General features: G+C 37.8%; 2 long non-coding RNA genes across 2 annotated transcripts in view; one reads left to right on the plus strand and one right to left on the minus strand.

Annotated features, from left to right (window-relative positions):
• Positions 1-6582: 6582 nt before the first annotated feature.
• Positions 6583-10085, minus strand: LOC137495608 (uncharacterized). Its single transcript, XR_012406929.1, has 6 exons — positions 9240-10085; positions 8844-8950; positions 7753-7879; positions 7492-7577; positions 7140-7182; positions 6583-7042 (listed from the first exon to the last, which is right to left on the minus strand). It is a non-coding gene; the product is annotated as an uncharacterized lncRNA (long non-coding RNA).
• The window catches only part of LOC141385846 (uncharacterized), a 143233-nt gene continuing 135006 nt past the window's right edge, over positions 6741-14967 (plus strand). Inside the window, exon 1 of the long non-coding RNA XR_012406935.1 lies at positions 6741-8553. This is a non-coding gene — a long non-coding RNA (uncharacterized lncRNA). The remainder of the gene's footprint in view (positions 8554-14967) is intronic.

A 14967-nucleotide genomic window follows, 5' to 3' on the forward strand; every position in this document is an offset into this window, starting at 1 on the left:
AACTGCTTCTTGTTAATGTCACTTGGGTCTCTGAATTGATGGTTAGACTTTAATGGTATAAATTTAGGATTCAGTACATGACTACGATGCAAAATGATGTTAATGCATGCCTTGTGAGGTTCTTGTATGCGAACGGACATATAATTTCTCTGGAGGCTTACCTACTATCTTTGAACAGGTTTTAATCTGGTTCATCAACTTGTTTTTAGACTCACAGACAGATTCATATACCATACAGAATTACAATACTGCAAAACACTCATAGGTACAGACATAAATTTGGCCATGAAATAACGATTAATATTGAAACAAGATTTTAGACTTTTCATTAGTTTCAGTTGTTTTTTCGTTTTGACTTTTTGATTTATTTATTGTTTAATTCAGTTCATTTTAATTAGTTTTCAGAGGTAGATTTAGAGCTTTGTATTAGTTTCTTTATTTTGAAATTGCTTAGTTTTATTTTAGTTTTTATTAGATTCAGTGTTAGTTTTACTTGTTTTGTTTTTCTGAATAAGGATATTTGTTAGGTGCGGGATTCAAAATCATCAGAATAAATAGTGTATAATAAAAACTCAACCAAAAATAAATTTTTTGAAATGTATTCAGAGGACACATGAACACTATCATCTACCACAACCATCTACTCATCCCCAAATTCAAATACATTGGCCCACAAGATAGCAGCCTTAGGTACAATATGTGTACATGGCTCCTTCTGAGGTTAGATACACAGTGGTGATGGAAAGTTCGGCTCTTTAACGTGAATCAGATCTTTCCTGACAATCCTTCCATGTTGGAACTCAACATATCAAACTTCAGTCAGTTAAAACATGACTATGATCTGAAAAAGTTTATAACAATAAAGTATTGCAACCCAACTGAATCATGATTCACTTATTTAAATTCCATTACGATTTACTGTTATGAAAAAAAAACTTAGGTTTCACCAGATCCTCTCATTTAAGCCGTCAGTTTACCCACACTGCAGTTCTCAGGCCGTACTCACACTAGGTACAGTTGCCTCGAACCGTGCCAAAGCACGCTTGTCCCCCCCTCCCGTCTCCCCCGACGGCCCGCGCTCACACCATATCGGGCCTCGGCACGCTTACGTCATCGCTGCTGCGCTGTTCAGAAGCGCTCTCTATGGCAAGCCTTTTTAGCATTTAAATCTTTGTTCTGACTCCATAAATATATTTAGAGATATCTCTAATTATATTTTGACTAGTCATAATTATAATTCCACTACTCAGAATGACAATTAGAGATATCTGCAATTACAATTGTACTAGTACGAAATCAGATTGGAGATATCTGCAAATATATTATGACTGGTCATATTCCTCCATTGACTTCCATTGAAAAATATTTGCAGATATCTCTAAATGAGTTTTGACTAGTCACAATTGTAATTAGAGATATCTCTGAGTTTTTACTAGTCATAATACATTTGGAGATGTCTTTAATTCATCATATTTAGAGATATTTACAAATATATTTGAAGATCTCTAATTAATTTACTAATAGTCGAATTACAGTTGTAGATATCTTGAATTGGATTTTTGACGAGTCAAAACTCATTTAGAGATATCTGCAAATATTTTTCAATGGAAGTCAATGGAGGAATATGACCAGTCATAATATATTTGCAGATATCTCCAATCTGATTTCGTACTAGTACAATTGTAATTGCAGATATCTCTAATTGTCATTCTGACTAGTCGAATTATAATTATGACTAGTCAAAATATAATTAGAGATATCTCTAAATATATTTATGGATAGTCAGAACAAGGTTTAAATGCTAAATCGGCTTGCCATACGCTCTCACCCAGCAGCACAGTGGAGATTTCTCTAGTTATATCGTTTCAGTCGTTTGATATGCCGTCAAATATTTCGCCAAACAGTCCTTAGGGATGCGGGGACACGCAGTCAGATATTTCGCCGAACAGATCCGCCACTTTGGCGCTCATAAACAATCATTAAGCTCTCGTGCTGCAGGAATGAGGAGGTCTGCTGAAGGCGCGCAGCTGGCGTGCTGTGAGGAGTTTGCGTCTTTAATAAACTATGGCAGTTTGCGTTCACTGAACAGTAAGAATGATTAATAAATCTATATCAAACAGTCCCTTAAAAGTCACGTCTCGCTTTCGGTTTCGGTTTTTTGCACTCACACACAAGCGTACCGCGCCAAAGCCCAAGTGTACCGCGCTCAGGCACACCTCTTCCAACCGGGCCAGGGCCGGCCAAGTGAACCGTGCTTGAGCGCGATTCAGCGCACTCACACTTCTCAAACGATCCGGGAAACGGGCCTGGGCACGGTACGGATGGCATAGTGTGAGTAGGCCCTAAGAGTGCTTACTGGAGACACAAATCGTTTCAAATGATTCAGTTCGATTTGGTGAACTAATTTAAAGGGTTCACTTAGAAGATCTGGTAAAAAAAAAAAAAAAAAAAAAAAAAGAGCGATTCTTTCGCAATCAGGATCACCAATATGGAAATAAGACCCATTATTAGGCACAAACGTGTTAAATTACTAATTTTAAATCTCTGTATCTATGCTGCCATGTCCAATCGTTGTTTTTGTTGGGGGAACGACATTGAGGACTGACTGGAGAAAAACTGGCTCAATCTGGCCAATGGCATCACAGACTCTGAAGTGCTGTAAAGATCAAACACCTGGCAGCGCAAAGTTAATAGATTTGCTTCTAAACGGCATACAATAAACATGTTTTAAACACATTTACAAAGATGAAAATGAAGGAGGTTTTTGCTGTAATTTTAGTTAGTTTGAGTTTGTTTTGTATGTACACAATACAGTTTCAGTTAGTTCTAGTTTAAAAAACTCATCAACTTTTATTTCAGTTAATGAAAATGATTTAAAATTTTAGTTTTTGTTTTTTCCGTTCGTTTTCGTTAACTGTAATGACCATGGAAAGAACTCACGGTAAAAAGGAAGCATCTTGTGTCACTTTTTGGAGTCCCTCGATGACATTTCAGTTATTTTCTGTGCTATTTGCTTTACATTTTACATTTGCAAAAATGTATAAAGTGTAAATGTTTTCACTGCATTTTACTGATTACTCTTGAGTACTTTTGGAAAGGGCTACATTTTACTCGTACATAGAGTATTTAGGAAAGATACTTTTACTCTACATGCACTACATTTTTTGGCAGGTTATGGTATTTTATTTGAGTATTATTTTCAGTACTCTTTCCAGCCGTGTCACATTAATCTAGTGCATGTACAAGAACACTTTAGTGCAAACAGTGTAGAGCAAGGACACTGTGGTAAAGCATCATTACTTCTCTAGATGTATGAGGATCTCTTTATGAGGACACGGGGCCGAGAGGGCTGCTGGTCCTAATGAAGACAGATGGAGGTTTGCACTTTCTAATAATCTGGGATGGGTCCTGATGACAGACCAATCAGGGTAGCTATTAGCTGCTGCCCTTGTGACTGCCTGAACAAAATTAGAACCTTTCATTATGAGACAAAGCCCGTCACATGCACGTCCTTACAACACACTCGTCCACAATAGCGGTGGTATAGGATGGGTGTCAACGCACAGACACACACAAACATACGCAGCGGGGTAATTTGAGGGAACAAAGCCGCCTCCAGAAGCTCACCGCTGAGAGAGCAGGTGGGTCGACTGGGATGGTAATAACTGTAGTCAGCTGAACTGCAGAATGAAGCTTCATCTTCTATCATGCAGACTTCATAATGCTGCCCTGCTGCTCCGCACACACACACACACGTTATTAAAACATCTTTTCAACAAGGCTGTTTCAGCCGCACACACATTAACACAGTCTGGAAAGGACCCCTACCCACACAGACACACTCTCAATGTGCACGACTTTACTGAGGCCACACTGCTTCTGTACATTAACACACACACACACAGCCAATAACACTCTGTGCTTTTTATCTCCCTGGGGAACAGCTGAGTCGAGCTGTAGTGAGTCATTGAAAAAGCATCATTATAACAAACACACACTCATTGACGACAGGTGTGTGTGTATGTGTGTGTGTGTTTGTTATTGTCCGCTCTGGTGACATGTTGAAAGGTTGAATATGTGTGAGTGGATTCACCCACACAAGCCGCAAAGGCCAAATGCTATCAATTACAGACACGGTGTGCAGCAGGTTTAGTGCAGGGCAGAATTAAACAGCAGAACAACAGCTGCTGTATGACTGTGATCTATTCATTTCTATTGCTCCATCCACCTATTCAATCTTTCAAAAGTGTTATATTTCTAATAAATGCTTTTGAACTTTTTCCTTAATCAAAAAAAAAAAAAATCACAGGGAAATGTATTAAACTTTTTTTTGGAAATTATTATTTTACACATTGAAGAATTCTTGAGCAGCAAATCAGCCTGAATGTGAAGCATGTGAAGACAGGAATGATGCTTACATTTAGTCATTGCCATGACAGGAATATATAAGGTTTCTTTTACTGTTCTTACTGTGATTTTGATCAAGTTTTAAATACTTAATACTTAATCTTTACATACATTTCGTGTACACTATATGCTACCTGACAAAAGTCTTGTAACCTATCCAAGTTTTAGAAACAACAAATAATAACCTGACTTTTAGTTGATCATTTGGTATCAAAAGTGGCTTATATGAAAGGCAAAGGCCTCTAGAAAACACTTTTTTTACCACAATAAAATATTTTTTTAATGATTTAATTAGGACAATAAGGTCTGACTTTGCTTAGACAAAAGTCTTGTCACTCAACAGAAATAATGTACAGCACAAAATATAAAGTGATGATGCAGTGAAAAAATAATTCATATTGTGTTTGACTCTTATGAGCTTGGAGGACTGCATCCGTACATCTCTGCAATGACTCAAATAACATATTAATAAAATCATCTGGAAAGGCAAAGAAAGCGTTCTTGCAGGACTCCCAGAGTTCATCAAGATTCTTTGGATTCATCTTTAATGCCTCCTCCATCATACACCAGACATGCTTAATGATGTTCATGTCTGGTGACTGGGCTGACCACTGGAGCACTTTGACCTGCTTTGCTTTCAGGAACATTGATGTGGAGGCTGAAGTGTGAGAAGAAGCTCTATCCTGCTGAAGAATTTGCCCTCTTCTGTGGTTTGTAATGTAATGAGCAGCATAAATGCCTTGATAACTCAGGTTGTTGATGTTGCCGTCCACATATTTCTCACTTGCCCCCATACTGAATGTAACCTTAATCCATGATCTTTCTTTCACTAAACTTGACTGATTCTTGTGAGAATCTTGGGCCCATGCTGCAAAAGGTCTTCTGCAGTATTTGTGAGGATATGGATGCAGTTCAACAGATGATTCATCAGAAAGATCAACCTTCTGCCACTTTTCCAAATGATACTAGAAGTCAAGTTATTATTTGTTGCTCTTTCAACTGGGATCCACAACAAGACTTTTGTCAGGTAGTGTAGGAGCTTGCTTCTGAATAAATTTCACAAACTCTCCTCGTGTAAATAAGGGTTTTAAATAGGGCTGCACAAAATGTGAAAATTTGACATTGCAATATTTTGTTTTGCTGTGATTTATATTGTGAAATGAATACAATTTCAGCAGATAGCTTGTATAGCTCTATTTAGAAAAAAACAACATTAAATTTGACTGATTGGGATTATTCTGAAAGATTATGGGAATTATTTAGGATTATAATTGGGAAGATAGAAATGAAATGTTTTACAGCACACCATTCAGGCACATTAATTCAATAATCAGCCGGCAGCTACCTCTCTGCAACTCTCACATGGAAAGCTGAAGCTAAGCAGGGCTGCACCCGGTCAGTACCTGGATGGGAGACCACATGGAAAAGCTAGGTTGCTGCCGGAAGTGGCGTTAGTGAGGGGCACTCAGCCTGCAGGCTGTGTGGGTCCTAACGCCCCAATATATTGATGGGGACTCTGTACTGCTCAGTGAGTGCCATTAAACTGAGGTCCTGAATCTCTGTGGTCATTCCCAGGATGTCCTTCAAAAATAATAGGGATTGCCCACTGGCCACTGTCCATTATGGCCTCCTAACCATCCCCATATCATAATTAGGCATTGGCCAGTAAAAGATTCTAATGGATAAAATAACCTTGGATAAAAATATCACTGTTTCATGGTATTATGATATCTAAAATAAGTTCTTTTCAAATGTCTGAGTAAAAAAACCTCTAACTTTTTTAAGTTTGGTAGTCATATCCCTTATTTTTAGATCCCAATGTTGACAGGTACACAGCAAAATATGGGGACCCAAAACAACTCTATGGGTGTTAATTTCAACACTTTGAAAGTGTCTCATGGGGTCCACTCAAAACAGAGTTAAATCAACACTTTCAAAAGGGTTGGCACATTGACACCGAAGTAAGGGTTAATTTTAACTCTGGGCAGAGTTAAAAAATGTAACTATTTAACACTGCCTGGTGTAATATATTGTTATTTTATTCAACTCTCTTGAGTGTAAATATGGTAAAAAGGTAAAATAGACTGTAAATTACAAAAGAAAAAAACATTTTATTTGAAAACATTCACCACTTCAACAATTCATTCAGTTTTTAAAATGCAACAATGTCAAATATGCTTTAAATGTTTTATTAGTACAGACAGTATCAACAACATATGTATGACCAGTGCTCAAAAAGGCTGTTTCAGTCTTTTGGTCCAAACTTGATGTGTTATCAGAGCAATTTGAAAGCTCAATATAGCGTCACTCATAGTTTACTTCTGAACTCATAGTTTTCTTGTGAAATTACATTTTAAACAACTTGGCGTGCAAATCTTTCACTTCGGGTGTTTCCTTGGTCCTCCATATCAAACACAGCAGTTTAAATGAAGGTATAAATGCTGTAAACTTGTGTGAAAACAAACTGGAGCTAGGAAATCTCATCAAGCATGTCCTGTGAATGAAGTGCTTCCCAGCCACAGGATGACCTTTTTATCCATGACGATGTAGCAGCTGCTGATCGCTCGCCTGGTGGTTCCTGATGCACGGATATAGGGTGATGCTCATCTAAGAACTCTTCAAGACTCCAGCATGACTAAGAAAAATGTTTGAAAACAAATTGCAATCAAATTCTATGATATATTTAAAAGAACATTTAAAGTAAATAAAACATTCAAGAAATCTAAACTCACCTTTTGAAAATCTTCATGATGATCCACAACTTGACTCTCCCAGCTGGTTGAGGTGACAGGATATGGAAAAGTAGAAAAAACACATACATCACTGTTGGATCTCCAAAAACAATTAGGTTAACCACTATGACTAGAACTGGAAAAACAGGCAGCTGTCTGTCCAGAATCCTCAATTTAACACAACACTTGGAGCAAAATTTAGAGGAGCTTAAAATCTTTTATATCATTTAGTGATGCTGACTTCCCCAAAATATTGGCCACAGTGTAAAAAAATATTCATAAACTTCATAAACAACAGTTTTCTGTAAGCGTGTGCGTGCGTGCGTGTGTGCGCGCGTGCATGTTTCTTTACCAGATTCAACTTGTTAGGCCCTTTCAGGTCCAGTATTGACGCCACCTTTGCTGGAGTCTAGCAGATGTTTCAGGTCCAAATATAATCTAAAATATTAGGATAAGCAGAAGAGGAAAAGTGCAAAGTAAAGAGCAAAACATTATTTAAGTAACAGTTCACCCACAATACAAAACTTATCACCTTCATGTCAGTCAATATTCTCTAATGATCTAATACCCTCTCAGCTTATGTGAAACAAATACAGAACTTTATCAAACATACCTTCATTATTATCACCACATATGACCAAGAAGGTGTGCTTGGTCATTTTACCAACTCTGGAAATACACCATCCGTCTCTAATCAGCCACCGTCACAGGGTCTTGTGTTATTGTATAGAGAACTGTGGCTGTTAAAAAAACAACAAAAAATTAGTATCTACCTCATATGCATAACCTTCAGATAAAAAGGAGAGATGAACATCACAAAGTATGCCTCACACTTTTTCAGATATCTTTTGATTCAGATGTTGATTATTGATAATAAATCTACAAATCAAACCTGTATCATCATTAGGCTGCTCAAATATGAATCAGTTGATTAATTTTACAGACAGGTGGCTGTTTACAACGCACTAATTTGTCTTTAATAAAAAGGAAATGTTGTGTACAGTACATGCTAAGTTTAGCCTATAGTTTTAAGCACAATATCATGCGGTAGAAAAAGCTTGACTAAGATGTTCCTGACTACATAAATAGCCTAACTTACTAAAGTCAGACACCCCGAGTTGGGAAAAGTAATTTTCGGGGGATACAGAGTTGATTTGCGGGAGGTAGCGGGAGAGATGAGAACCTGAAGAGCAATGGGGTGAGTTGCGCGCGACGTACCTGAAGAGCGGTGGGGGTGACTTGCGCGCGACGTACCTGAAGAGCTGGGAGGGATGCGGTGGAGAGGGGTGTGCAAAGCGTTTAATGACCGGGCGGGAGACGCGTGATTTCCGGGAGATTATCATTCATTTGCGGGCATCTACTTGGGCATCTGGGAGTCTCTGTGCATTTGCGGGATAACGTTAACGTTAGTCCCGCAACTTCCGGGAGACTTCTGTAACGTTAAATGTCTGAGAAAGTGCAAACGCGGTCATTTAAAGACATTAATGTTAACATTCCGACTTTAATGGTTGTCAACGCTTAATATAATTCAAGCGTACGTTATCACGCGAGTCTATGGACTAACGGTATATGGACGGCCACGAATGAACCAGTTTAAAAGGGACGCGGTGTTTAAAATAACCAAATTAACGTACACGAATAACAAACAATCATATGTTTTAGTCAGGAAGCCTTTTACAAGTAAGCATATGTTCATTTACTCACCAGATATGTTTTAGAAACTCTCCAGAGCTTATGGAAACCGTCCTGTGTTGCCGTTAGCATCCGGGCAGAGTAGGCTAGGCTGCCCCGGGGATTCCCTCGCTAGTTTGCTTCGAATTAAAGGAGAAGTGTCGATTTTATTTTACAGATGGGTAACAATGCACAAAATGGCATTAAGCGTGACAGAAATGTGTTGAATATGTACATACAATATAAAACCATTCTTGAAAAGAAGTGAATAGTAATGCAGTTAAGCTAGATACACAAACGACCATGAATGAACCGCAGAAGATTAAAATTGTCACTCCATTCTAAAGTTATTAACTTAACAATATGTTTACAACTGTATTTCCTTAAAGAAAGTCAGTAAAATACCAACATTTAGGTAGTTTGACTCACCAGTTGCTGTTCTAAACCTCATGGAAAATGGCGTCTGGAAAATTCTTCAGTGACTGGGGCTGCATGAATTCCCGGATGTTGGAAATAACACCACCAAGTGTTGAAAACTTAACTCCTTGATTTCGCACTGAATAAAATCAATTCTAACTCTTATTATATTCATTTATCAAAATCTTAACTCTTTAACGTCAACACTTTACTCTGAAATGCTTCAACACCGAGAATTTAACTCAGATGAATTTGCTGTGTATGGACTGCAGGTTGAAGGAAAGTACTGTAGTGGAGTAAAAGTACCCATACAGCACTAAAAATGTACTTAAGGGAAAGTAAACATCTCTAAAACTACTTAGTAAATTACAATTCCTGGTGAAATCTACTCAATTACAGTAGTTTGAGTATTTGTAATTTGTTACTTTACACCACTGGTCAAATAAGACCCCAACATATAAACTCAACATGATTGCACTTCCTGTGATGTGACTGTTGCAGGTGTGCACATTGCGATATCGATGCTGAAACGAGATAGTGTGCAGCCCTAGTTTAAAATGTATGGTAAAGGTCGAGTAAATCTGTTAAAGCAGCAGTATCCCTTTGTTAAGCTGGCACAGAAAGGCTGTAATTCAGAGCCGCTCCAAAGTGCTGCACACACCCTTCAACACTAAAGACTCATTTAAAAGTTTTTATCTGACAGCTACACAGCCCCATTTCTCTATCTAATCTTCTGACATTCCCTAGTTTTTCTATGACTGACACCCCCTCAGAATTATATTAATACAAGGAATGCTTTTGAAGAAAAGCTGTCACACCTCAACGTGTGTGTGTGTGTGTGTTTGTGCTGACAGCTTCAGAATAGAGGCTTCTCTTTGACCGAAGGCGATGTGTATTTGCGGACTGTCACTGTTACACTTTTGACGGATACAGGTTTTCAAATTGATACAGTGAATAAGTGTCTTGTTGACTCAGAGGCTTTAGGGATTGGCGGATTTAACGCAACTGACACTCTTCAATATACCTACTTCAGCATACCTGAAGTGCTTAGCAGTGACCCATGTTAAAACCCACCCCCTGAGAGCCTTTATTACTGTTCATAACACAAGACCTAATGACGGCTTTGACATCAGCAACAGAATTGCAGAGGCTCTTTATGGTCCAGGTGGGACAAAAGACTTCAAAATGTTGCGCTATCAGCCACACGCAGACTAAAGATACCGGCCTTCAGTCAAACCTGAATCCTCTAATTATCGCATGTGTGTGTGCACGCTCATGAGGGCTTAAAGAAGGACAAATTGGGAAGTGCTTGTCTTATTCTGTCAGGTGATGAAAGACAGCACTGGCGCTCCCTGAGGAAGAGTGGATGGAGAAATGGAGGGATTAGTGCAAAATGAAAGAGTGTGAGAGAACTGTACACTTGATTGTGCGTGATGACTGCGGCTCTCTGATGGCATCAAAGCTTGGTAATGTGTGTATGTAATTACCGTGTGTTTGGTAAACAGGAGCATGGCTTTCCTTTGTAGCTGAAGGCAGCGGTGTGTGTACAGGTAGTAGATGTGTGTCACTGTGTGATTCACCGTTACCCACGCAGGTTACCCTAAAGTTACAAGACCGAAAAATAAATATATTCTGTATTAGGGTTGAATGTGATGCATTGTGTGTATGCTTTACTAAAAGGGTAGGTCTTTAATCTAGTTTTGAACTGAGAGAGTGTGTCTGAGCCTCGGACAACATCAGGAAGGCTATTCCAAAGTATAGGAGCCATAAATGAGAAGGCTCGACTTCCTTTAGTAGACATTGCTATTCTGCCCTGAGTTTTGAGATCCTAAAGAACGGGTTGGATTGTAGCGAGACAGAAGGTTGGTTGGATAAACAGGAGCTAGGTTATTGAAAGCTTTATAGGTAAGAAGTAATATTTTCTAATAAATACAAAACTTAACAGGCAGCCGGTGTAAGGAGGATAAAATTGGGGTGATATGATCATATTTTCTAGACCTGGTAACAACTCAGACAGCTGCATTTTGTACTAGCTGACGTTTCTTAATAGATGATGCTGGGCAACTTAGCATTACAGTAATCCAGCCTAGAAGTCATAAAAGCATGGACTAGCTTTTCTGCATCTGAGATGGATATCATCCTTCGTAACTTAGCAATATTTTTCAGATGAAAGAAGGCACTTTTGTGACATGGGAGATAATATAACACCATGATCTTTTACAGTAAAGCTAATGCTAACTTTGTATCCCTCTAATTGTAGGTCGAGTTGTGAGATCTTCTGTGTACAGGATTTATGCCTAATTAGTAATAGTTCTGTTTTGTCTGAGTTTAAGAGAAGAAAATTGTTGGTCATCCAGTCTTTAACATCCTTAATACACTCAGTTAGCTTACACAGTTCAGAGATTCAGATCTTTTTTTTTTCTATACCAGGGATCTCAAACTGCCATATATGGCCACCTCCTCCTACCCCGGTCTTTACTTTACATGATCATAATCATCACGCAAACACCCAGTTCAATTTACTACAAATGCTACTATTATGGCTTGTTTCCACTGAGTGGTACGGTACGGTTAGGTTCAGTAATATTTTTTCGGTAATTATTAAACTGTAATAATATATACATATAATAACAAGCCATGGTCGACCTGAGCTCAAATAAACCTTGTTATCTTGATTAACAGCCACAAAACCAAGAAGAACAAAGTCTTCCTTGTCCTGTTTGGTTTTAAGACGCCGTCTAAAAGTGTGAGCGGTTTAACTTTCTCCAGAGAGCTCACCATGCGTCTATATTTGAAATAACAAACTTCTTGAGCTGATGATAATAATGTACGCGTAATTATTGAAGTGCTTCTGACATCTGATCCTTTCAGAAACAAACTCAAGAGGGAAGCGCAGAAAAACAAAGGAGAAGCCGAAAAAGGAGCAAATGATTTTTTTAGCAACCTAAAACAAACTGCCATGTTTAATAATTATCATCACCTTTTGGACTATTATGAACCCGGAATGACGGAATTACTTCCTAACAAAAGATTACATGTGCTAGTTAGGCTTAAAGACACACATGAGAGGTTTGCACTGACTGTGGGCTATACGTTGCATGTTGTTTTTGAAGCCAAATAAGGACTAAATGTATGCTGTGTATAGTTTTTCTGTAATTGGTAACACATTGGAGCCTGTAAGGGGCTGTATGTGTTCATATATCTAGCATTTTTAATGTTAATTGTAATTTATAATTGCAGAAATTACAGTGGGCTATTTTTATCATTGATCTGCAATATTGGTCAAATCATGTTCATAGAAAGGTTTGTCATGAACATTTATACACAAGTATTTATATGTATAAAGCGAGTTTAGTGAGAAGTGTTCCTCATGTGATATATGGACGACCCGTGCAGCTTTACTTTGACATTTTTTCGAGTGAGAATGACATCGACTGAAACTTTGTCGTACACCACGCCCACCATTGGTACTCTTTTGGCAGTGAAAATGCAGGCCTCATAAAGGCGACCCGTACCGTACCGTACTGTACCACTCAGTGGAAACAGGCTAATAAGGAAAGATCCACTGCCGCTCCACCAGCCTCAATCAAGTAAGCCAGAGGCGACAGTAGCTGAGTTTCCATCCAAAAATGTGAGTTAAATTTATGCACAAAACTAGAATATCGCATAAAAGACAGGCAAATAAACTAGTGTTTCCATCCAATGAGTCAAAGAGAACAAAATCGTCACTTCCTGATTATCTGGCACCAATTACCAACAGTAAAAATGGAACTTGCTGTGTTGGAGAAGCTGCGTCAATCTTTTCTTTACTCAATAAATGACTAACATATCAGATGACGATGCCGATAAGCAATAAATGTGCAGTTCTGGAGGTAATTAAGAATATAATAATAGTAATAGTGACATGGTTATGGCATTTTAGAATGACCAATAAAACATTTCAGATGTTTTACAGTGTGCTCAGCCTGCTGGTTTGTCCATTCGCACACATTCTTATTATCACATGACCTTTTTAATGTGCATACTGGAATTTGTTCAGTAAGTGTTTCTATCATAGTTTATATGCATCTTTTATCAAAAAAAGTTTATCCTACTCAGTTACGCGCATATGTTTTTATGTGCATTTTCAAATTGATGCACATCTTGGCGTTTTCAATATGTGCACAAAAATAGATTGATGAAAACATAGCTAGTGGCAAAGACAGAATAGTGACAGAAATGGAGAACAAACCATAGTAGAAACCAGGGTCAGCTAGGACAACCAGTTCTCTTCTGGTAAAAACGTCCAGGGCAGAGCTGAGGTCTGGACATCAGAAGCTTGAGAACGATGTCCATCATGGAGAAGGGGCAGGTCTAAGTTTGTCACCGGGCAGAGACTCGTCAGTCACTGGACTATTCGCAGGAATCAGTCTTGCACCTTTGATTCAGTAATGACCATCTGCTCTGGATACGAGCTTGATTGACAATTATGTGAACCTCTAAATAAGAAGCAACAGACAAACATGAGCATAGATGCCATTCAAATGTGCAGGAGAATAAATAAAATGACCCCAAAGCCTTGTTATGATTTCTGGTTCTATATCTAAGCCTCCAAATTCTCCATGTAGCCATTTTTTTGTTGTTCATTACCTCTTTACCCTCCTGTGTCTCAAGATTAACAGACCCGTCAGAGTAATATGTAGAATATGCACAGGAAAAGGGTTCTTCTGCAAAAGTGCCATAGGTGGGACGCTGGTAATGGCTGTTATTTATTAGCTTGGGTGACAGGTTTACAGTGGAAGTCCTCCTAAAGTCATTACTGTGCCATGGGGAGGTGTTTTGTAAGGTTGGCTACTGTTCCCACCCACAGACATTACTCAGCCCTGCTGTAGATTGACTTTGTTAGTTGCTACTGTAGCTGTGTGTGCAAATAACCTTTAGAGGTCCCTAAATAATAGACAGGGAAAGAGAGTGGAGAAAACAAAATTGATGTTTTGCCCAAGTCAAAATAAAAATAAATCAACCTTAGTCAGAGTATAAGTACAGCATCTACAGTAAAGCCTTTCCCCCCATTTTGGAGAGTCAATTGCATATTAAAATACCAAAAACACATTTGCATGACATTTTTTCTTTGCCAAGCAGCATGTGTGCCTTAATAATAAATGTTTTAAAGGCTACTAAAAGACTGTACTCTGGATTATTAATCAGTTGGTTCTAACATTATGTAAATGTATGGAAAGTACATTTTTACAATTGTAATTACAGTCTGATATATTCCGTCTGGGTTTATGTCATTTATATGACATAAGCTGTTGCTGTAAAAAGGAAAACGTGACTATAATGAGCTCCAGTTAGATTAAATTAAGTCAACTTGAAATCAGAATTTGCATAATTTAATTTACAGTGCTCAGCATATATAAGTACACCCCTCACAAATCATTTTTCTTAATTCATATTTTTAATAGGAAGCTATACAATATTAAATTTGTGCATATACATTTGATAAGTCTTAAATAACTTACAATAACAGTTCACAAACTAATACACCCAAATTTATATGTTTTAGAAAAACATTAAATACAAATTTAGAAAAGAGGAAAAATCAAGTAAAGCAAAAAAAAAAAAAAAAAAAACAACTAAAAAACTTAGATGTAATTTTGTAAATTGTTTTTTTTTTCCCACAATATTTAGCTTGAATTTAATTGTATTATCTTTCAATTCTTAAATATGTTTGGTGACTAAAATATATTTTTAATAAATA

This window comes from Danio rerio, chromosome 5 (genome assembly GCF_049306965.1).
Source record: "Danio rerio strain Tuebingen ecotype United States chromosome 5, GRCz12tu, whole genome shotgun sequence".
NCBI classification, from domain to species: Eukaryota; Metazoa; Chordata; class Actinopteri; order Cypriniformes; family Danionidae; genus Danio; species Danio rerio.